Here is a 25,927-nt window from a genome sequence, read left to right on the forward strand (position 1 = left end):
AGGACGATTGATGGACAAAGCATACTCTCGCTTATTATTCTTCCTTTTGCATAATCCGCTTTGATGGAATCCGGAAGATAGAATGTGTTTGGTTTCATACCCTTACTTCTGTAACAACAGGGCACGATCGAAAGAGCCAACCACATTTTTAGGGCCCAGCAAACAATAGCTGACTTCATAGGTAGCTTTGAAAGGAAATCTTGAGAAGCTAGCTTTCTACAGGCCCTAATCCAGGGCATGCTAGTGTAGCCTCCATGTTACATAGCTCATGTTAGTTATGCCCCTTTTCAGCAAATGCGAGTGATGACATAAGAAATTTGCTTTCATTTCTGAGCTACTATATGAGGTGCAGATAACACATTTTCCTTTTATTCCTGCACAAATATATAACTTCTCTTACAGTTTGAACATCCTTAACGCTTGGTGGGACTGATAGTTAATAAGTTACGTGCATGACCCCGTTTACAGTGAGCAAAATGCCGGCCTTTATTTTGATGTAAATGCCATGGAGCTACAACTTCGTAGAGCTCTCCATAGCCAAACCCACTCAATTGTAGGTCCATGGTTGTACCAAGGAGGTACTAGGCCTCCTTGGCTGCACTGTAGAAATTGCTGGGGAAAAAAAATGTTAACATGTATGAAGAGCGCTACTACTCTTTAAAGTTCATGTGCTCAGTCATGCATGACATTTATCAACATAAATAGGTATCAATGGAAAGAAGAAGAGTTACCCTTTGCTCACAACTAAAGTGTGCTCTCAATAGCTGATAATTATGAAATAGTAGCCCTCCAAAGTTGGATTACCTTTTTTTTTTTTGATACGCACTGTATAAACACAAAGGTACAATATAGGCCTATCATGTGCATTAATTGTCATGCATGTGAATCTGCCTTGTGACTACCAAGCAAACCTTAACTGGCAAATGCAAATATGATGCAAATGATATCATGATGCCTATAGGAGCAAATATAATGGGTTCTCAATGCTCTTCAAGTCTGAAAGCTTTTATGTAGTATGCTGGGGGGGGGGGTAGGGATAAAGACCTCAAGTTTTAACTGCTGGTACTACTTGAAAATGGAGTTGCTTTTCTTACTATCAACAGTTTAAGCTTATGTTTCATTGTCAAAAAAAAAACCCATTGAAAATCTGCATTCAGTTGGGCAAATCTATAATGAATTTGTTATATTTGATAACTGCTTGAAAGTACACTAGCTGTACATGTAACTGCACATGAAAAACCATAAACACTGCAGTAAGTTCACAGGAAATGATAATCTCCGCATCAGAACAAATTGATCTCCGCATCAAAACAAATTGATCTCCCAGATTTGCTTGAGCCTTCTGTACAGAGCAAGCAGCTCACAAACCCGGGGCACACCAGATTAAAAAAGATTTAACTGTGGCAGAATCCTCTAACTCCCATATAATACTCACCCAGTTACTGCATATTTGCTCTATTGAGACCACTAGAAATACACTGAAGTAATGCCACGTACATTCTTAGCTGAAAATGGCAAATTCTGTTCAATAGATGAAAATCATCTGGAAAATGAACAAAAATATAACTAGAGCACTCGCACAGGAGACCCGTTCGAGCACATGTATCCCCCGAACCTGTCTCCCATACCCCATCTGGATTACTTTTTAGGCCAGAATGTTGTATAATTGTTACCTAGAATAACCCCCACAAACCTCCATAGCAAGTTTGAATAAAATCCGACGAGAAATGTGGCTTATAGAGCATATACAAGAAATGGACATGGCCTCCAAGTCGGAACACTGAGGGCGCCATCACCACAAACTGTTGTGTCCTTCATGTAGAATGACTACACATGCACCTCCTTAACAAGTCTGAGTAAAATCCAGTGCATAACAATCAAGTTATTGCATAAATAAGCACTTTTGCAAATTTTGACATGATGGGGGTGACCTGGTCCTGTAAAAGGTGGAACAGTGAGGGCAGCATTAATAATAGGTATAGGTGTATAGATTTGACTATGATGCATTTACATACCAAATTTGGACAAAAAAATCGGTCGAGAAACAAGGCCAGCGTCGCACACACAAGCAGACCCTGTTAAATTTACCTTTTCATGTATAAAGACGGCGAGGGCGCCACCGTCAAAAACAAATAGGCATCTTCATTTCACTATAATGCACCTTTTCACCAAATTTGACGAAAATCTGATAAGAAATGTGGCTGATAGAGTGCACACAAGAAATGTGCATTGGCATCCAAGTCGGAACACTGAGGGCACCGTCACCACAAACTGTTGTGTCCCTCATGTAGAATGACTACCATACACCTCCTTAGCAAGTCTGAATAAAATCCGTTGAGTAACAATCAAGTTATTGCATAAATAAGCACTTTTACAAATTTTGACATGATCAGGGTAACCTTTGACCCTGTCAAAGGTGGAACAATGAGGGCAGCATTATCAATAGGTATAGGTGTATAGATTTGACTATGATACATTTAAATACCAAATTTGAAAAAAAAATCGGTCAAGAAACAAGGCCAGTGTCGCACACACAAGCAGACCCTGTTAAATTTACCTTTTCATATATAAAGACGGAACAAGCGAGGCCGCCGTCACCAAAAACAATAGGCGTCTTCCTTTTACCAAAATACACCTTCATGCCAAATTTGAAGATGATCGAAGAAGAACTGCAGCCAGTAGAGCGCTCACAAGAAAATCTCTGCGGCGGACGTGGACGCGGATGCAGCGCAACGAGGCCAAATCCACAGTATCCTCCATCTCTGTTCAGGGGATACAATAAGGCTGGCTCTTCTGCAATGCCTTGTTGAGGTGCGCATAACATTCAAGCCAATGGTAACTCCCATTTCTATCTGCACATACTATGACTTTACTAATAAATAGTTAAATTTGAGGGGGGAGGAGGAGTTCACCAAGTAAGGCCACTTCAAAGAAGAAAGCACTCCATGAAAATAAAAGAGACCCAGTGGGTCTAACACTCACCTATGTATCACAAGTTTTCCTTCAAAGTATTCTTGCCAATTATTTTACAAAGAACAGAGCAAACCGAGGAGGCTTTGGGGGGGCCTCTGGGGTGGGAGCATGTTGTCCATCTGCATTCTGTGAACACATTTCTACTGGGTGATCAAAATTTGAGGCAATGTGAGGTGATGCGTGGTGATGCTAGATTTTCAGTAGAAACATAGCACGTAACAAAATTTGTGGTGTACCGGAACTCTCAAATCATTGGGAGATTTGCCCTCACTACCTCCGCCAAGGGAGGAGGTTATGTTTTCGTTACCGTTGGTTTGTTCATTCGTTCGTACCTTCGTTCGTTCGTTCGTTCGTTCGTTCGTTCGTTCGTTCGTTCATATGTCTGAGCACAAAATAACTCAAAAAGTAGATAACGGATTGGGATGAAACTTGCAGGAAAGGTTGAGAATGACACAAGTAACAAACGATTAACTTTTGGTAGTGATCCGAGAATTTTGGGGGAATTTATGAAGGATTATGATATTTTGGCAGGTAGGGTCAATGAACTTGGGAGTTCAGGCTGGGCGTATTTGAGGTTTGCATGCGTGCACTAAAGTGCCTGCTCTAGTTTCTGCTAGGGTGAGGCATGCTGTGCAGCTGAGGGTTTATGACGTAACAAAGGCTTCTATATTGGGAAATCGGGAGACTTTCAGCACACTATTATAAACACTTTCAGCATGATATAATATAAGTACAGTTTTGTACGAATGGGCGGAAATCATTGATATCTCTATAGAAGAACAAGATCAGTGATGGAAATGAGCTGCATGCTTGGCGGAGGTCTGCGCTCTCAGAGTGCTTCTCTAGTTATCTAATTGATCATCACACACATGCACAGTGCAGAGCTACCAAGTCTCACGCATTGTGAGTGAGACTCAAGCATTAAGGGTCTGTCTCACGATCTCACGCATGGTACCTATTTTTCTCACGCATCGGGAGCATAGCTTAAAGGATTAAAGTGAGAGTTGCAATTGAAGGCATATTTCCCTTTTGTCTTTCACAATAAGTAAAAAATAGTCACTTAAGTATGCACCAGCTTGTACCATTAGGAGCTAAAATTGAAAAAGCTCCCTATCGTGGGAGGGCGGACAACCTCATCCCACACCCTCCCCTCTCTCAGTCGCTTCACTCCCTCGCTCATGCACATGAGTGCGCGCCGAGTTGCCGAATCATGGAAATCTCACTCATAAAAAAAATTTGAACTTGACATCTATGACAGTGCTGGTGGCACATCTTGCATACAGTCTACACTTGCCCTGCATACTTTTCGTTCCACATCTTGTATGCTGCTGGAGTGTAACGTTTACGTTTCCTATACAAATATCACATTTGGGGCTTTTTTTGTGTGTGTGTGTGTGTGCTTGTTTGAATATGTCAGAGAATATCAAGTGGACACTGGATTTGCAACTTTTTCTTCTTTTTTTAATTTCAAAGTGGCAGGAGATGATATAATGAAGGGCATCTTAATTTTGGATAGCAAAACAAAGCAGCATGCCGAGTATGTAGCCTACATTATCTAATTTGAAACGTCACATCTCCCAAAACATTTGACTATCTATCCTTCTCAAAGCAGCAGAACTTGACTCCTGACTTTCTGGGGCAGCTGAGAGACATAAGGCTAATATACTATTACACATTTCATGTTTTGATCGAGATTGTGCCATCTTGATTGTTGTTTACCTTTCTGTATGGCAATTCATGGGTGACCTTATCTGTGACCTAAAATATGCAACTTCCTGGTTCAACGCTAAGTTCCCTCAGCCTGGCATCACCCTACCTCATCAAATAGGTCTATTTATTGCTATTAGAAAGTAGAAACAGTTTGGGTAGTCATAAACACAAAGTGATGGGGGGGGGGCACAAAAATTTGCAGTGATGAGAGGTGATACGAGGTGTCCAATAGAAACAAGCTCTAAGATCATATCAGCAATAATGCCTGCCAAAATTGTAGAAAATTTGACTCTATGTGTATTCAAAAAGAAATCAAAATGTGAAAACTGAACCCCAATTTGGTCCCCGCCCCAAAAGGTACGAATCTGCAATCAACAAACTTGAATGTACACATATTAATATAATGTACTGTATACACCGAATATTTCGCGAGGTTTTTATTTTTGCGAATTTCGTGAGTTAGGTGCTATTCGCGGAATTAAAGACACACAAAAATATTGACTCTAATCCTAATGGGGATGTGACGTACGTGTGTACATTTCTCTGTTCAGTATAGGACTCCATGATCGCGAATTTAACCACTCGCGAAATTGTCGGGCATTCCCGAAATCGTCGGGCATTCCCGATTCGCGAAAATTTAGACTTGCGAAATATATGGCATTTACAGTATCTACTCAGAGCATTTCTGGTTTATCAATTTTTTTTAAAATAGATTCTCTGATTTAGAGTTTCTAGGCTCCTGGGGGCCCCCTTATGGAGCATGGAGTCCATTGATATAAATAGATGTTCTTACATCCTAGTGGTAAAAACTGCCAAGTTTCGTGAAAATTTGATGCATTTTCAAGATGATGAAAATTGGACCCCAACAATAAGGTACCCCCCCCCCCTCCGAATCCACCATTTACAAACTTGAAAACTGCAGCCAGCAATGTACTTGCTTAAACTCAAAGCATCACATCACATCTGTTTCTAGAAAACTGAAGATTTAAAGAATTCCTTTACTTGGGGATTCGGGGCCCTCAGGGGGTATGGTACCCATTAGAAGAAAATTAAAAATCCTATCACCACATGGAAGCTACAGTACCTGCCAAGTTTGGTGAAAATGAGTCATGAAGTTTCAAGAAGATTCCCTTTTTCTTCAAAATAGTTGCACAGCACAGAGAAGAATTTGTCTCACGTACAACTGTACCACTTCCCTTCTAAATGGCTTCTACGAAATAGTTTTGGGCAATTAGGATTTATATCTACCATACAAAAAAAAAATCCACAACAAATTGAAGTGAGTTTCTGCTACCATAAAATAAAAAGAATGTCATTACATTGTCACTACAACTGTATTGAAGATTTACGAATTTCACTTTTAGGAGAGAATCACTTTTTGATCATGAAATCAATGCTATGACACATAATAAAAAGAAAATCCTGTTATCTCCCAACAATGACTGCACTGCTACTAACAGTGAAAACTTGATTCTGAGGAAAACTTACGAAACCATGAAGTCTGGAGAACAGACATTGACAATGGTCAGTGGTCTGCTGAATAACGCACTTGCAAAGCTCGCTACAATTCTTTTCACAACTGAAAGGGTGATTTATTTGACCGATGACTGGCAAAAAGCCTGCAGGCACTTCTACTGCCATATCGAATCAAATCTTTAATCCTTTGATTAATTTGTGGTGTCGTCCGCAAGTGAAATACTGCCCCATAACAGAGTCAAGGCTGGCGTGTTTTTCTCTGACCGATTTCAAAAAGTTCAAGTTGAGGCAGGTTCGAGAGAACATTGGCAGGAAATAGCTTCTCCAGAGACAATCTTGAATCTCAAATGTAACTTAATATTTGAGGTTCAATTTATGTAATGACCTCGAGTTAAAGGAGGGCGACAGGCACCTGGGAGAATAGTTTTAATATGAATAGCATGTGAGTAGGATAACATGCTGAACCAACAAGACAAAAAATTTGGACATGATTATCAATGAGTGTTTGTGTTCACTCTAACAAAACTCACTCACAATTTCACACTTCATAATCTTCATGGGTTGGTAGTTTCTAGCACACATGGTCTCCAGCTTCAGGTTTCTCTCATAATATAAATTTACTCCCCAGCATGATCATTACTGAAAATGAGCTTTTAACATATCATAATAACACAGGTATGGCAGCATTAATATCTATCTATTTCCTTAAAATGGCACTAAAATTCAAAAGTGGAGGCAAGTATTGCACTTACAAACATATTACTCAATTCACAATTTATACTGTGACCTTTCAATAGGTTCAATTTATGAACACACACACACACACACACACACACACACAAAAAAAAAAAACCCACATACATACTCTCTGACATACTAATACTAGGCTGTGTTTATCTAAAAAAAATTCTGAGGCAGAATCACGATCCTAAACGCGTTTGAGGCATTTTCAGGGGTTAGATAAACGCAACCGTGTTTTCAAACGCGTTTAGAAACGCCGTTTTGAAACGCCTTTCAAAGGGCGTTTTGAATCACGTTTGAGACCACGATCGCCGTTCTGTGAGTAGATAAACGCAATGCCGTTTTGAAACGCGTTTACATCTCAAGGTCAAATCCCAGCTGTTTCCGGTTGTGTTCTCTGCCCATTATTTGTATGTGACTGATGAGGCATATTTGGTGGTATGCAGCTGACCTTTACTTCCCGGGTCAAACGGCGCAAAGCAGCTGCGCAGTGACACCACTTGAATCGCAATTGTGTGATGATTAGATAAACGCGGCACCCCGAGAATTGCGTTTCAAACCACGTTTGCAAACACCGTTCCAAACGCGTTTAGAAACGTGATTCTCTCTCTCAAGTTAGATAAACGCAGCCCTAAACAAACAAGCAAACAAACCAACCCATCTGGAAACATTCCCTTGACTGCTTTTCCATGTTCACATCTCTTCACAACTTGCTCACTGTATTCTTAAAATGAATCAACTTGAGCACTGACAGAGGTAAGTGGGTGTGCCAGTTGACTGAAAATCATTTCGCACCACTCAAGGCTGGGAAGATATTCTTTCAATCATGCTTGACTACATCTGCACACTCCAGTTTCTCTATTGCACCTCTTCCGACAATTCAGTTTCATTTTTAAAACTCAGCAGCTCAATTTATTTCACTACCGAGCCTGTAGAACTTTGGCAAATCTGGACTTCCCAACAATTTCATGAATGTTTAGATTTGCAATCATGGAGTACAGTTAAGAACATTTTATTTTATTTCATTTTATTTCATTTTATTTCATTTATTCATTCTCCACTCATGGAAAAGATTGCCCTTTCAGCCATAGTTAGAAACGGTTTTCAAAGGGGTCCTTGCCATACATCATAAGAAACCAAAACCCAAAGAGCAATGTGGATTGAGTGAAAGCAGTAACATTAGTAGAATACATCAGTGAAAGTTAGAGGAAAATCAGACAATTGATGCAAAAGTTATCAATTTTCAATGTTTTGGTGTTGCAATCACTGGTTAAGGAGACTAATAGACTTTATGACGTCATGTGTGGACAACAATTTAAAGAAAATATAAAGAGAATTCCACAAAAATCAATTTTTCATGAAAATCACACATTCCATCAACTTGATTCCCCATAACACCATGCTATTTCAAAATCAATGAATGTGAAACTGTTTAATACTAATAATAGGCAAACTCTACTGCTGTAATTAAAAAAAAACAAAAAACAAACACATCCGCAGATCAACATGCCCTACCTCAGTATTCAAGTATTCCCGGTAGAATTCCAGTGCTGTTATCATATCCGACTTAAATACAAATTTCCTGTATCCTTCCCCCTCTACTACCTCCAAAGGATACAAGACTACTCCCTTTCATGCTAAAAAAAAATACAGCACTAAACACTCAACTAAACTGCTTTGTAACTTCAGTCTATTTTCCTCTTTTTCTCACTTTTCTCTACCAACAAAAACACAGGATAACTTACTGTCAATATGCAGTGTGAACTTTGGAACAGACTTTTAACCAGCACCAGTAGTACCACCACCACCAAGGAAAAAAAAAAGAAGAAAAGAAAATGTTTGCAGATCCATATCTTGCAAATATTGGAGATGCAAATTCAAAGAATACCTCAGATAAAAAGCCAAAGATTTGCTCTTTGAAGCTTATGAGTCACTGTGGGCATAAATTTCAAAAAATTTAATTTGATGGAGCTTTTACTGTACATAAATCAGAACATCAAGTCACATTACCTTGTCACAAAATTTGACACTAAAGTGACTACAATGTACTGTAGTTGTAGATTCTATTAATTAAAAAAAGGTGCATATATATCATTCCCCTTTTTTGACCTCACAAAATAAACAGAACAAAGAAAATGCTGCATATTACATCATTTATTGACATTAAATACAGAATAATTAATAAAAAAGATAAATAAACAAAAATAATCTACATGTAACTCAACTACACACTTAGGACAGGCGAGAAGTAAGCAACTGTATAATGATACCGGCAAAAGCTGCCTTTCAAATAAGAGTTATGTTTATGCAGCTAGACTATAGCAGCATATAATTGGACAAAAGTCCTGGCACATAGCTTCTTATGCTTCTGATTTTAAATAAGACAAAGAAACAAAAAAAAAACACAAAAAATCTTGAAGGAACAATAGTGAATTGACATAACCATATTGAGGTGAACAAGGTTTGAACTGCACACATTGTATAGCATCTACAACATCTTCTTAAAAATGATATAGTTTGAGATGATGTTTAGTTTGCAAGCAATGGAGGCACTATGAGAACTCTAAAAAAATTCCAAAGCACCACTACCCACCTTTCCAATTTGTATGGTAGCTGTTCTATTCCAATGTTTAGTGGCCAAGTGCATGTCAAAATTAATTTAAGGCTGATTAAATAGCGATTTGACTGCAGAATGCCAATATCTGACATGCCTCTAGTTCTAACACAATCACAATATTTTGCTGAAAGTACACTGATCATCGTCTACATAATTTGATAAAGATAACTACTGATCTTGAGGATAGACCTTCAGCACTCTTTGAACAAATTAATTTTTATTTGATTTCAATTCATTTCATCTATCATACCAATGAACAACAAACACTGACTTTCATAGGGAAAATTAGGACAAAAGTGATGTTTCTCGATAAATTTTGGTGACCATGATCTGTCACCCTGACCTTGATCTGTCACCTTGACCTTGATCTATCACCCCTGTCACTAATGATTATTCATATTCATCATATTTAACTTTACCACATACATGTACACTCAGCAAAAAAAGAAAGTAAACACTTTCTCGAGTTCATATTTTTCATAGAAGATTTTGATGAAAATCAATGTATTATATACCATATCAAAGGTTATTTAATTGGCTATTAAGCTATTAGGTTAATTTAAAAGAAAATTTTATGCATGAGTGAGCACAGTTGTTTTTGCCCTCCAAAGTAGAAAATTAAAAATTGCAAAAATTGACATGTTCTCTTTCATTTGCAAATGCCTTTCACGATAACATTGACAACAAAAGACCAGTTTACGACAATGAGAGACATGAATGAAATAGCAAAAATAAGTTTTCGTTCTCTTTATTTCTTTATAACCTCTAAGAAAAGCAAAGTGGGAAATTATAGGGGGAAAATAAGAATTTTCTGTCAAGTCAAACTTCAAATGACATAGGGAATTAAAGATGATTAAATGAACAGAATGGCTTACGCCTTTATTCATTTCTTTTATTCCAGTAATTTAAGAATTCATGAGACAAATTCAAGAACCAAACATTATTTACAATTTCCTAATTTGAAAAAAAAGCTCAAATTTCTACCATTTTTGGGATTATTACTTTTCTTATTTCATTTGAATTTAGATTTGATATATGATTCTTTATTTTCCTCCATTATTTTTATCCTTCATTGATCTTTTGGGCTTTAAAGATATCATATCTATAGAGATCATAGGTTCATTTTTACAACTTAATTGATGTTTCGTTTTATATGAAATTTATTGTTTGTTCTTATGGAAAAACACATACGCATGAATGACAACTTATTCAGTTTTGCAATTTTTACTTTTGTGCCCTGGAAGAGAAAAAGAAAGGTGTTCACTCATGTGTAAAGTTTCCATTTTTGTTGACCTACCAGGCTGACAGCCAATTAAATTACCTTTAATATGGTATATAATACATTAATTTTCAGCCAAATATTCTATGAGAAATATAAACTTGAAAAAGTGTTTACTTTCTTTTTTTGCTGAGTGTATTACCATTGAACATTCTCAAATGAAGTTAAGATATGATACATTATGACATTATGACACAGTTATGCACAATTTTGAAGGTGGTCACTGACAATGTAAAAGGGAAGGGTACCAGAATGCTGAGAGATTAAGAAAACACTTTACAATTTGACATCCTGATACCTTCCTCTGAAAGGGTCTTCACTCACTTTAAAGACACAAACATTAGGAGAAAAAAGGCTATAGAAACTCTGAAATTGTTGGGCTGCTAGAAATAAAATACAAACCAAAAGCTTATCTCAAAGGATAGCTTTGAAAGTGCATTAGTGGAATATGAATTGTAAACATAGCAACAATAAGTCTGCCCTCTGGTCAAAATAGAGCTGTGAAGGACAGTTAGGCCCTACTCAGGGTGAAAAGGGGGACACAAAAGACTCTGGTTCAAGTACACCAAAGATTTACTGCTGGAGTAATGGTGTTACATTACAGTATTGTATGAGTGGATTTAACAGTGAACGATGTAAAAGTCTATAGCTCTTTTTTTTTCTTTTTGCCTGACATGTAGGTTGAATGGACAAGTGTTGTTTGCATTGCCTCATTCATCGACTTGCCTCAGTTATCAAAATATTGACATTTGATATTATCTCATTTAATCTGCAGTCATGTGATATCAATCCTTGGTGCCCATCCTTTCAACAACAACAAAAACAAAGCAAAACTCGAGTTGAATTCTATAACATTCTTAATTTGTCTGATCCTTAATCAAATTTTCCTTGGTACCTATTCAACTATACCATGTTTATCGAAAGCAACATTAGGGGAATGATACCCACACATACAAGTGGATAGAGTGAATGCCACATTATTTGATACATCAGTAAGATTGAGGAATAATGGCGAATCCCTTACAATACATATAGTTTTAGTGCCACCATCGCTGGATGAAAAGACAACAATACCAGGTACTTCACAAAATCACTACTAGATGATGATATATTCATAAAGCAAATTGCATAATGTTAATTCCACAAATTTTAGTTTCTCTAATGTAATGGAAGAGCACTTGACTTTGCTCTTTCAGAAAACAGGAGAAATATTACCCTTAACACCCATGTCAATAACAAGTCACTTGAGGTAACATGTACTTCTCCTTAAATTATGAGTTAAATTCCAAGGAAATCTCTTTACAAATATTCTCATATCATTATCTCTTTACTAATATTTTTATATCATTGTCCTGCATTGGTCACAAACTGCTTGAGTCTTGAGTCTTGATGGAGTAATCCCTATAGCAGCTGCAAGCACAGCTAGACTGGGATGGGTTGGTGCAGTGGCAGTATGTGATGGTACACGTGATGATATCAGTATATGTGGGTAATTGTGAAGTTGGGGCACAAAGTGTTACATTTTAGCATAACTCAATACTAATTATGCTATACATATATTCTTTATAGGCTTTACATTTGTATTGAGACCATACATTTTCCTGGAAATTTTGTTTCATTCAGACTCAATTTTGATGAAGTTATTTTAAAAAAGAGTAACGGTGTCCTGTAGCATCGTGACGTGTCCATGTAGCATCGTGATAGTTAAAATCTGGTCCTAAAAGACAAATTAATGCAATAAGCTTGACCAAAATTTGATATAATATGCATAATTACTAGATTAGTCAGATAGCTAAATATCTTAACTCTCCTTTCCACAGTTTTACTTTTACAAGAGAATTACACAATGTGTCACTATGCTACACAGTGTCCACCAAATGTAACAAAAAAGGACACAGCGTAGCATCGTGATACATTTTGTAATTTTCTTTTAAAATTAAAACTGTGTACAGGAAATTTGGGATATTTAGCTATCTGACTAATCTAGTAAATATGCATATTGCATCAAATTTTGGTCAAGCTAATTGTCATAATTTGTCTCTTAGGACCAAATTTTAAAATTTCACGATGCTACATGGACATGTCACGATGCTACAGGACACCGTTACATATTGTTTAATAACTTCATCAAAATTGAGTCTGAATGGCACAAAATTTCCAGGAAAATGTGTGGCCTCAATGCAAATGTAAAGCCCACAAACAATAAATGTATAGCATAATTAATATTGAGTTATGCTGAAATGTATTTTTCAAATATCACGATGCTACATGGACACTGCCCCAACTTCATGGAATTACCCATGTACAATTAAAACGTGATACATGTGCAAGTAAAAGATGCTCTTGAATTACAGCATTCTGTCACCAATAGGAGGCTTCATCCTTCGGATGGCTGGAAGGGCAGCCTCTTGGAAAGCAGCCAGGGTTTGTGCTGTTACTGCTTGATGTGGTAGACAGTTCCATAATGTGACCCGCTACAACAAAATGATCCTAAAGTCAGGCGAGGTCAATTATTTGAAAATTGCATGGCATAATTTCCTAATCTTTCTGCTTTAAATTGATATATAACACATCTTATAAAAATAATCGGCTGCGGAGACATCGATGTTTAAAAGAGAGCATGTCGAGACGTCTGGGAAATCACTGTTTCGAGAAAAGCACCCTAAAAGTTTTCCTTGCGACGTAATCGCGATCAAGGGACACGCAAGTCAATTTTCACCTCAGGACAATAGAAGGCAAGCCCTAGCAACTCCCGAAATGCTCATTCAAGCACAGCGTCGGCGGTCTCCTCACCGACCAATCAGTGTCCAGGATGCCAGGAGAAGCGGTTGGGCATAGCGCACCCCGCCTGCACGCACCAGTCGACTGGGCAGTGTGTGAGCTTCACGCTTCGGTTAGCGGCAAGCAGCAAACTGACCAATGAGATCACTCTGGTCGTTGTTAGGGGCGGAGCCTATCTGTGGTGCTCAATCCAAATTTTGGAACCAGTTTCTGCTTCGTTGAAACGCCAAAAAACATGGCTCAGAAAAACGCTATTTTTTTGTCTTTCCTTTCACCATTTTGCTTCAAAATTTCGACAGATGATTGAAGATATGTCAGACTACAATAATATGTCAAAATCAGAAAATCGTAAGTTTTGACAAATTTTGATGCTCTGACTTCAAACTCGATTTTCACGGCTTCGACCGTGCGCGACTTTAGGACCCTTTTGTTGTAGCGGGTCACATATATATATACGGATGGCTCGAGGATAGAAAGAAAACTTGTAGGAATCTATGGTGGCCACAGGTACTGTAAGCTTGAGGCTGTGGTCGTTTCTGCTGATGTATGGGGCTGGTGTTATGAAAGCTGGGAAGGAGATATTTACAAGTTGTTGCCATATTTTGAAGAATATTGTGGATTGTGCAAGGAGGCGACGTGTGTGCAAAGGATCCCATCTAAGCTGATATCTTTTCACGCAGCGATAGCACTGGTCAGCAAAATTTTACAAATTCATACCTTTTAAACCAATTGTCTGAGTATCACCAAACCTCACTGATGTGTTCTACTAATATTACTGAATTCACTCAATCCACACAATAGAGTACATAACTGGGTTTCATTCCCCTTTAACAGAATTTCCTTTACAGCTGACTTTAGTTTTCACCCTGTGGAACTAGTCAAAATGTTGAATCAGTATCAAAAGGTCGAGTACAAAATGTTTTTTCTATTACTTTTTCTATTTTATTCTCCTTAATCTGAGAAATTCAACGTTTCATGCTAATGTTTAGAGAATATTTTGCATAAAACAATTCAATAATAATGATAACAATAACAATATATCAATAGTCTTTTCTATAGCGCATTTACAATAATTGATCACTGCGATTTACATCCAAATTGAAAGTCAAAGGGAAAATAAGAACTTTTTCATTTTCAAATTCTTTCTGAATATTAAAACTGAGGGTGATAAGTAAAGTTTCTTTGGCAAGGTATTCCATGCCTTTGGCCCACAAAATGAGAAACTAAGCTTACCAGCCTTAGTTTTAACACATAGGCCTAAATGGTATCTGGAGTACCAGTAGTATCCATGGCAGAGCACAGTTTTTAAGCAGAATGGTGGGGAGAGTGCAAAAGCTGTGATCAAGTATTTTGAGAGCAGAATTGTGGAGGCAATGAAAAACCAACAAACATATCTATGTATATGACTCTTTTGTCAACAGGCAACCAATGTAATTGTTAAGAGTAGTGGTGATGCACAACATGAGCTGCTCGATTTTGGATACGTTGAAGTCTTGGTACATCCCAAACATTCACATCAATCAAGGCAGAGTTACAGTAATCTAACCTACTCAAAAACATTGAACGCATAACCTGTTTATATACACACATCCATTGTCAAAAATGTAGCAACTCTTTAGATGTTATAAACATGATATCATTGAAAGACTTGCATAATGAAATCATTGAATGGTGTGTTTCATTGTAATCAAAAATTGACAAGGTAGAACTGACCATAGTTTAGAGCATCTGCAGTTCCAGTGCTAATGAGGAATCTTTTATGCCGTGATAAAACGGGGAGAACGCAAGAAAACGGGGTGGCACGTAAAATACTAGGCCGTAACAAAACTTGGAGGCTATCTGTAGCGGGACGCGACTGAAGATATTGATAGCCTGACCACACGCTGTGAGAACAGCGTCTCATAGAAGTATTTGTATGATGTTCACCAGGGCAAGGACTAGAGCGAACGAGACTAGAATGTGAAGGAGGAGGGGGGGGGGGGGAACAGGGGAATGTCTTACCTACCCATGGAGCACTATGTTTCGGGCAAATGGGGTTGCCGCCGGGAACATGGTGTAAACAAAGCTTAAGATCTCCAATATGGATGTACAACAAACTTAACTTGTTGCATAATGACACTTGTTCCAAAAGAGCAAGTACCAAAATATTTGCTGTTTTTCCCCTACAATGTGCCATAATATGAAAGGAAACATCACAGGACAGAAAAAGTCTTGGAAAAAAATTCTTGTGCACCATATTCTTGGCGATGAAATGACTAGGTAATTACCTGTCATTAGCATGATTGGACACCAATTCATCGTCCCCAATAGCCATATCCATCATAGACAGCTTCCCAAAGAAATGCCCTACCTTATGGAAAAGAGCGAATGCAGGCTCTGATTTAATTGATGGGACAGGAGGTACAAATGTCATTGATACGTTAATGGGTATGAAAGGCATGGCTTTGGCGTTAGAATTGCATTAACTGCATGGGAAAAACCCTTTGAAGCTCTTGATGAACACATTTAACAAACTCCACTCAATCTATTGACTAAACAGGGCTGAACTGCTTTCTAACAATTCTACTCAATGTTCAATGCAACAAGTCTTCTCGTCACTGGCCCAAGGCTACAAAAAACGATGCCACTACAATGAATCAGAGTTGCACTATCGTACGGCGCACGAGTCAATAAACCAAATCAATTCAAGGTAAAGCTTTGGTTGGGGTTTTACCAATGTCAGGCATAATTTGCTGTAGCAAGGTATAAATACTGATGGCAACAATAAAACTAACACAGTAGGTTCTCCAACAAAAATTTGGCATAACATAAAAACTGTTAAACCATGTACGAGTGCTGAATGGAGGCAGCATGATGCTGATAATGAGCCTGACATACAGCTTTTAAGCTAGATGAATACTAGCAAAGTCTCTCAACCAACCATGCAATATATGCATATCGCACAAAAATGAACAATAAACACATTACAAACCAGAAGAAATGAATGATAGAAGTTTCAATATCAGACATACAACTGTAAAATACAATCCCAGTTATGGAGTACAATGTATACCTACCATATATGACAGGCTTCCATCAAGTTGTGATTTAGGTTGCAAGCACCTGTGCAAATCAGCATAAATTGGTGATGATCTCATCGACTAATAACTCTTCAAATTGTTTCTGAATAAAAAAGATAATTTCCTTGATCAATATGTACGTAGAGTTATATAATCCTTCCTCCCCTGAAAATCATGATAATACACTTACTGTGCACGGCAAAAGAACAACAAAAAAAACAAACAAACAAACAAACAAACCCAAATACAAGGATACATTATAACAAATTTTTCTTGTTGATTTCATGTGAGAAAAAGCAAACTTCAGTACATATGACAGTACAAGGTTTAGGAGGCTGTGACCTATCACCTCATCTAATAAAATGTGCTTTAATCTAATTTGTGAAAATGTGCCTGCTGAGAAAATGAAGCCAACTGCATGTACTGTGGCACTGCACTCTAGAGAACAATAAAAATTCCCCATTATTCTCTAGAGGTAAAAGTAAAAAAAGTTGTGGTGGTCTCACACTTTCCTAGAGATAACATTATTCTTGCTCAAGAGCAGCTCGACTCTTAATACCCTGTAAAGTGTACACCATCTTCAAGTTGACTTCAAATAATGAACAGAATAGTACCTTTCATCTAGTATAACATACAAAAATTAAGAAAGTTAAGAGAATTTTAAAGCTTCATGTTTATTGATACAGGTCACAACAACCTACTAAGATTGGTCGAGGTAATATTTTCATCACCTCAAACCTCTTCCATTAGTTTGTTTACAGAAAATCATGGTTTTTGTCTATAACTTGGGAAATGTAACCCACTTTTCCCAAAAATTATCAGCCTAATTGTTACAAGACAATAATTTGATATAAGGATCCCTTATTCACATTAAGACTGCTGAGTTTACTTCAAGTAGTAACTTAAAATGAAGTAAACTATAAGGACATTTAGCTTGGCTCCCTAGAGGTTGAACTTTCATTCAATTTAAGCTAACCTTGTGTGAACCTCACTTAAGATTGCTAATATTGCTGTGCTTTACACATTTCTCTTTTCCTGTGAAGACTGTTGATCCTTGATTGCTTGGTTGAGTTTCCTCACTTGTCATAATAAACAGACAATAAAAAGTACACACAGCCTAACTGCTTCCTTTCAATAGACATAGGAATATACACATCTGAGCAAAGAAAGCCTTGAAGTAACCTGAAATTGTTTTTAAGACAGGTGAAATTACCCTTACAAAAATACAAATCTGAGCAATGACCTTTCAGTAAATGGATGACAACATCCTAAGAAGGTGATGGAAACTGCATTATACCAGATCTTGTGCATGACAAAATGTTTGTTTTTTGTTTTTTGTTTTTTGTTTTTTGTTTTTTGTTTTTTGTTTTTTGTTGTTGTTGTTGTTGTTTTTTTTTTGGGGGGGGGGGGTGTAAATATGGCTTGCTGAGATAAGACTGTGAATTGATTCAGATACGGCTCATTTATGTTGCCAAAGACCGAACTTATAAAACAAATTAAAACTTCAAAAAAAGAAAAGGTCATAAACTTAGATTTGTGTGCAAATTAAAGGTAACTTGACTGGTCATAACAACATCATTTCATCTACATGTAACTTGCAACTATATATAAACACATTAACTTTGTCAATGTGATCAAAAGTCAAAAGTTCATTTTGACCACTGGGCCAAAAAAAAAAAAGTTATTGACACCTCAGGTGTTTAATCTGGCCACTATCTCACCAAATACTCTAGCAAACTTATGATTTATCATGAAGAGCATCATGCACTACAACTTTGTGTCCATTACAGGATAAAGAGATCTTTGACATAAACCTTACATCTTTGACCTTTCGGAGTCCAGGCCATGGGGCCTACATGGGGATTGCCTTTATCATTCAAGCAATTTTGTATCGGCAAGATAAAGTTTTATCATGTGATGAAGTGACAAAAATGACAAAAATGGAAGAAAAAACATTAAGAACTACCACCCCCCCCCCTGCTCATGTGAGTTAAGGCTTTGAATTTTATGGATGTACAATCTCTCTTTTTTTTTTTCATGCATTCCTTCAGTTCTTTGGCTAATCTAATATCTGAATTACAACATCTTACTCTATCTTCAAATTGTGAGCTGAGGGATGATAGTCAAATTTCCCTAGTAAAATTGAAAACTTTCTCATTTTTACTTAATAACAAAACCTGTTCTAAAGTAACAATAAGATTTCAATCACGGCTGTACTAACATTCACAAATAACCCATTGCAAAAACAACCTGATATGTATAATGTAGGCCTACTGTGCATTGATAACCTAATTGGGGATCTTAAAATTTCATTATGAATGAATTGCAACAATTCAACAAGGTCTTTTCACTTGATATTGATCGGACAATCCATTCAAAGGTTATAAATCTTTTTTAAGTTTCAGTGCTGCCAGTGCTGAAGAGACTACAGCAGCTTGTGATTTTACTGCAGGACAATGATATATCATAATGAAAATGCAAAAGCAGGATTTAATATATTTTCCTATTTCTATCAAAATTAAAGAACACTTGACCAACCTCTTGAAAACATGAGGACAACAATTAGCTTTAAAGGTAGGGTATCCCATTTGCACGCCTTAAATGAAGAGTTGTATAAATACAGTGGTATGTTGAAGAGAATATCATTTTAGAAACTCCCATAAAGTATTGAAAGTGGAAGGTAACATTTAGTACATTTTTTTTAAGGTTAGATTTTGAATTGAATTGTTTTCGGGGCTCACCGAAAATTCCAGTACATTACTAGGCTACCTTTGCAGACCCATGTACTGCATGTGTGTCCATCATGTATATTTTGTGAAGAAAGTTCATCAACACTTACAAACATTTCTATATACATTCTTACCACACACTCTATGTGTTATTAATTCAGCTCTTGTACTTTTAGATTTGTGTTTATAGATCACAAATACAGAAGAATGCAACAAAAAGGTTTAAGTGTGGCTGACACACAGAACTACTGAGTAGTTGAGTTTTGTGCATTATTCAAATTTTAGATAACTGTTGACTTCAAAATTTCTAAGCAGTGGCCTAAGCAAGTCCCCTGAGGTTCATATTTAATGTTTTGCTGCATTTTGGGAGGTCTGTAAAAGGTATCCCCTACCTTTAACATGTGTTTGTATTCAACAAGGAACTTAGGTGCTTTCATAAAAATGAAATTTTGTGGAATTCTCTTTATATTTTCTTTATTTCGCCGTCCAGCAGTGATGTCACAAACCCTCTTTGAGAGTTTTTTTGTTTTTTGTTTACAACTGTAGGTCTATACACTATTTACATGCACAGGGATGTTTAAGAACTTTTCATTACTTAAATCAATATTTATGACATCAAAAAGAATCTTTTTTATCCACTACAATCAAATTTAGGATTTTCAAGGATAACTAGCATTGGAGATATCATGTTGCTGGAGCATAACTAAATACATAATTTTCATGACATATATTGATGTATGTTCACTGTGATGGTAAAGTTGTGAGGAAATTGCATCATCACATGTTTTTTTAATTGTATAACCCTTGATTGTGGCCAATATTCCTAATAACTATAGACTTCATGTTAATCCTCAAAATTCTAGAACTTACTATTTAAGAGGTTGTCCGAGTTCAATCAATTTCATTCATTCATCGGAAAGAGCAGGGTGCTGAGCCAATGAAGTGATCCATCTACCGTACCCACCCACACAAGAAACACGGGTGAATGATGCTGACCCCTCGTGACTAGCAATAGTCAGCAAATGGTATCAACCAGGCACATTGTGCCATTCACGAAAAAGAAGAAGTAAACTTCTACTCTTGATTCTACTCCATCCATCAAATATACATAATATGTAAACCTATAAGAAGTATTCTAGCCATATTGTATTACAAGGAAAGTCCAGATATTTCACAATTTCAAATCATGTAGTACATAAATCAACAGCTCCATGTTGAGATTTGTAAAATCAATTTTGTGTGGTGCTTGAGCAGAGAAACCACAACTCTTAAAAACCAAAAACAAATTACACTGACAAGCCAAAATTCTTCTTTACCTTGCTATCCTCCATAAGCTCTAGAGGTAGAATTGAGATCATACCAAAAACATGACTTCCACAAAACCTGTGAAACTCTAATCACCATGTAGTATCATCATAGTGGAATCACGCAGTGTGCTCTTTTCAGATCTTTTCACATTGGCATTTCGAAGAGTAACTATCAATGCATCACACAAAGTGAGCCAACAAACACCAGATCCAGACTACCATGATTTCACAATGATCGAAGCATACTGGTACTTGAAAAATGAGAGTAGCATATGATAATACTAGGGTATCACTAGGTTTAAGTAGGGTAAAAGAGTGGAGGAAAACTAACCCTGCCAAATGTATAGGCACAGATCCGATCTCTTCACGAAATTAAAAAGAGGAAGATGTAAATTTACTCACACTTTGCTGTGGCCCCCACAACATCGTGGTCCTAACCAGTCAAGCCTAGCCACTGATAATCACTGGAAGGGAATGCATTCACAATTTTTTCAGACAGTGACAGTCAAATACAAAATGTAAACAAGAACAAAACAACCTGCAAAAATGTCAATATCTCCTGCTCACTGAATCATACCTGAATGAAATTGGCAGACGAAGATCTCACTCAGCTCTCACAGGGTGCAAGAATTAACAGGTCTCCACTGTGCTGGCACAAACTCAGCAAAAAAGAAAATGCCACTGCAAAATTCCTCTTTGATACCTTCAGCTGTGGTAGAAAGAATCACGTTTGGTCCAGCAGAATGGAGAAAGTGGATGAAGCAGATACTAGTAATTCCTGGGAGGGCTGTGGAGAGGAAAGAGAGGAAGTTGTCCAACCAGATGAATGAGTCTAGTTTATACCCAAATTGCTGCACTCAACAGCCCAGTTTCAGTGCAGTAGCATGCAGCAGCACAACCTCATGGATTCTTGCCAGGAGTCTATTATATTTTACTTCTATGGTGCGCATTCAAAAGGCAATACTTCTAGTTGTGGAGTGGTGTTATTTCAGCACTTCTGGTGCTGTGCCTCTGCAGCTACTCAAACTCAGCAGCAAAGACTATGGGGTACCCACCCTATAATAAATACAGGTTCCCTTTGCTACGCTCTGATTCCCACCAGCATGACTGTTCCACATCACAGTTTGTACATGTAGCAGAGCAGTGTAGCAGTGATCACCACTTTGTCACTTACTGTGGGAACATGTGTTATAACATTTATATGCCTGGAATGTTGACAAGTTGAAAATATACATAACTCCACATGCCTGGGCACATGTAATGATTTAAAGAGCTAGTTGAGGGAAAGAAGTCTGAAAACAGAGACTACATCTTAAGACTGTGATTTGTGTGCGTGGGTTAAGTACAGTCACAGCTTATCAATCACAGGAATATGATGATGCTTACAGAAAGCTTAAAGTCAGTCATATTAAGTGCTATAAGAGCTACAGCGGATTTGCTTTGAAGTGTCCGTTTGCATATGATGCAAATATTGAATGGGGTGATTCAATGGTAAACTGGGAAGACAGTTTGAATGAGGCTATCAATGAAGTATTTATAATACATCAGTACTGTCATGCACGCATCATGTACTTTAACTCATGATTGTAGGTGGCTATCACTGCTTTTTAACCCATCCTCTGACCCTGAATCTCATCCTGTTTGAGTGCAGAGTGAATTGAGCTTTTAGTATCCAGCAAACATGAACTGCCTGTACAGGTTTTCTCTATTAAAGCAGTTTGATTTTGTTTTCTTCAGGCCAGGGCATTAACAAACACACACACACACACAACTATGTGTGGGTGGGGGTATAAAAACTGTCTCCCATTATGCATAAAACTGAAAAGTACCGGTACTGTAAATATCTCCAACACTGTACATATATTCTACAGCAGCATGTACCACTACTGTAATATTTAATCCTGTGACAAGTGGTTTATCGAGGTCAGCTACAGAAAAGGCCAAAGTTACAATAGATTAGAAGTTTACAGGTTCGATGTCACCACAACATATAATCAGCGGAAGGCATGCCGAGTAAAAAATCATGAAACAGACTTCTTGGTAGGTATCTTCAGATCAGCCGACTGGTGCACAGTTGGATCGTTAACACTCATCACTTTGGTGATTATGATGATGAATGTTTATGTTTGTTCAGCCTCAGCTATGTGGTGAAGGGCACGGGGTGTGACGCCATGTGGCGGCTGGTGACAGACCGTAAGGGTACGATCTGCTTGGAAGATGGGAAAACTACTAAGTAGTTGCCTCCTATTTCACCAAATCTCGATCATATAATGCATACACATTACTACAACTGCTCCTGTCAGCAATGTAGCTGTTCACTTGGGCTTGTAACTACTTCCAAAATGTTTGCTCCAGAGGGGGGTTTACCAAATTGGCAGATACACACTATATGTTCAATCCTGGAGATTCTGAATGTGTGTACAATTTTTCTGATATCACGAAATGGTCAATACAATCTTACATTCACATTGACCTCTACATCATCCATATAATAGATGTCTATTGGGTTCAAACTTTCATACTTTTCTTTTCAAAAATGTTCTTTTATGCAGATGCATGACCATTATCCTTAACAGCACCTGAACATCTATACAATGCTCACCAGCAGAGTAAAAGTGACTGCAACAGAATGTGCACAAATGTGGGATAAAGGTGCAATGCTTGTGTTTTGATATCCTTTCTCAGGTCAAAGGCAAATATGAACTTATAGATGGAATGCAGAAGCAGTGTGTGCTCTGGCATGATGGGAAAACAAATAGTGTGTCATCACTCACAATGTCAAAGCCGTGTGGGTGCTAATTTAAACAAGGTTCTGTTGCTAGTGGGCACAAGGCGATACACAAATTAAATTAGATAGCAATGTACAGTTGTACCAAGCAATTTTAAAATAAAATATTGAGGGTCTAATAACCCTGTTTCACAGATTTTTTTTTTTTTTTTCATCAGTCAATCATCAGAAACAAAGTTTTTTGCTTCCGGCCACCCACCTAAGTGTATTGGATCTTAGTCTGATGAATCCGACTTGTGTCGGATGACTATCAGGTCAGTGTCAGACAAGTTTTTCTCTTTTTTTTTCTGTTTTATTAAACACTGTCAGACAAGTTGGGTGTAATCGAATGAGGCAAGATCATCTACAGAAGGAACTAGGCTCAGAGCTTAGGTCGCCATCAAATGCCATTTCCAGCTGCAAGTCCAGTCAGTGTCGGATAAGTGTCGAGTCAGTCCGACGTGTGTTAGACTTGTGTTGTGCGACTATCGGGCATATCCAGCCGATGTCCTATGACAGTTTGCTGAAATTCCGATGATCAAACAGTCATCGGACAGGTTAGGGTCTTCTGGCATTGGTATCACCCTCGGTGAGCCTTGATGCAAGTCTCTGGAGCTTGTCAGATTAGATTTTATCGGAACTCATCAGAAAGCCAAAATTTTTGCATTTTGGGGATCAGATAAGCCTGCGATGGTTAGTGCAATGGGGCCTCCTTTTAACTCTAACATCAGAGGAGATTACTCTTGATAACTTTATCTTTATATTTTGAATAAAGGTTTCCTCCCATGTCATTGAGATAATAACAATTTTTAAAGGGAACTTTACTCCAAAAACATACAATGAACAACAAATAAAATTGAAAATGATTGACAAACTGCTGTAAAGTGACATAGATAAGCTCTGAATTAATCATTTTTGTCTAAAGAAGCAATGATAAATAAAAATCATGTGCATACATACTCGGGCAGGATTTGAACCTACGACCTTCAGATATGTTTAAACCCTGCCTTAGTATGTATGCTCATGATCTTTTTATCATGGCTACTACTAAACACTGATTAATTGAGTGCTTATTGACATCGAGATGTGGGGCACTTTGTCAATCAGCTGCAGTAAAAAGAACTTGATGCAAGAATTGCATTTGAATTTAAAAAAAAAAACAAATGATCAAATATCAGGGCAAATACATGGATTCAGTGAATGCGGTAATATTAGCTTCAAATATACAACCATGTAAATTAACTTTGAGGAGTATCAGATAATGCATTGATACAGTTTGGGTTAAATCCATGTGCTATCATTGATGGATAGGAAGACTGCAAGTCCTGGGCCCTGTTCTATGAAGAGTTAAAATTGATAATAAAGTTGATTTCTATGATAAGTTTATGGCAGCTGTGTGTTAAGGAAATTGAAAATTGATTTCATCTTTTCATAAAACAGGACCCTGATATCACAGTAGAGCAATGATTGATATAAAGAAAGTACAAACGAATTAAAAATATTTTCATTTCTCTAGCTTGATGAAAGAGCAGTTGACAACCCTATAGAAAACAATATTAACTAGAAATGTCGCTATGGCGACTGGTATGCCTCCGCCATAATGCATGATTCTCCTAATAGGTCTATAGTACATGTGGACAATGTGTGATTACATTTTCACAAAATTGGCAAAATATTAAAATGACATGTTTGTCACAAATGTATTGAATGTTTACCTTCCTTGACCTATGTTTAATTGGATGACTTGGAGAGCATGTACTTGGGGATTTAAGAACTTTAACTTGACTTTGACCATTTCATAAGTTTATGCACTGAGTAATTTTCAAGGTATGGAGAAAAAGTGCAATTTCTGTATTGAACAGTAATTTGTTATCATTTTCATCTGGCCTTTGATTTATAAGAGAAGCACTGTCAGGCAGAACATACATAAATTCAGCATGTACTAAGTTTCAAGATAACTTGAGCCACTTCCGAGATATGGAGAAAAAAGTAAGTTCAGCACTTTCACTTGATCTTTGACCTTTTGACCTTTGACCTTCTTGGCAAAAAAAAAAATCCCAGAGAATCTCTATTGGGTTAGACATGCATACATCAAGTTTAAAAAAAAAAATATCCTGCTGGCATTGCATAAATATAAGGAAAATAGTAAGATTTTGAAGTATTGCCCTTGACCTTTGACCCCTGACCTTTGACCCCATGAACCCTAAATTCCCTAGATAACCACTGCCAGTCAGTAGATGCATATACACTATGTTCCATGAAGATACCTTGAACAATTTCCAAGATACAGAGAAAAAAGTGAAATTTTAACATTTTACTTGACCTTTTGACCTCATGACCCCAAACTTTCACCAGAGAATCTTAATTGGGTAGTACATGTATACACTAAGTTTCAAGAAAATATCTTCAGGCATTGCATAGATATGGGGGAAATTATAAAATTTTAAGCATTTGACCTTGACCTTTTGACCTTTGACCTTGAGCATGT

General features: G+C 37.3%; 1 protein-coding gene across 6 annotated transcripts in view; it reads right to left on the bottom strand.

The window, feature by feature from the left end:
- LOC139727117 (excitatory amino acid transporter 2-like) overlaps window positions 1–25,927 on the bottom strand; it is a 141,365-nt gene that overhangs the window by 44,649 nt on the left and 70,789 nt on the right. For 2 of the 6 annotated variants that reach the window (XM_071638100.1, XM_071638099.1), the window contains exon 1: window positions 21,075–21,243. The exons of 2 other annotated variants lie outside the window; for them this stretch is intronic. The gene's annotated coding sequence lies outside the window, so the exon portion shown is untranslated. 2 more of the 6 variants (XM_071638095.1, XM_071638096.1) reach the window with 2 other exon arrangements.

Source organism: Diadema antillarum, unplaced genomic scaffold (genome assembly GCF_040938485.1).
Source record: "Diadema antillarum isolate AM-2024a unplaced genomic scaffold, OU_Dant_1.0 seq00000119_RagTag, whole genome shotgun sequence".
NCBI lineage: Eukaryota > Metazoa > Echinodermata > Echinoidea > Diadematoida > Diadematidae > Diadema > Diadema antillarum.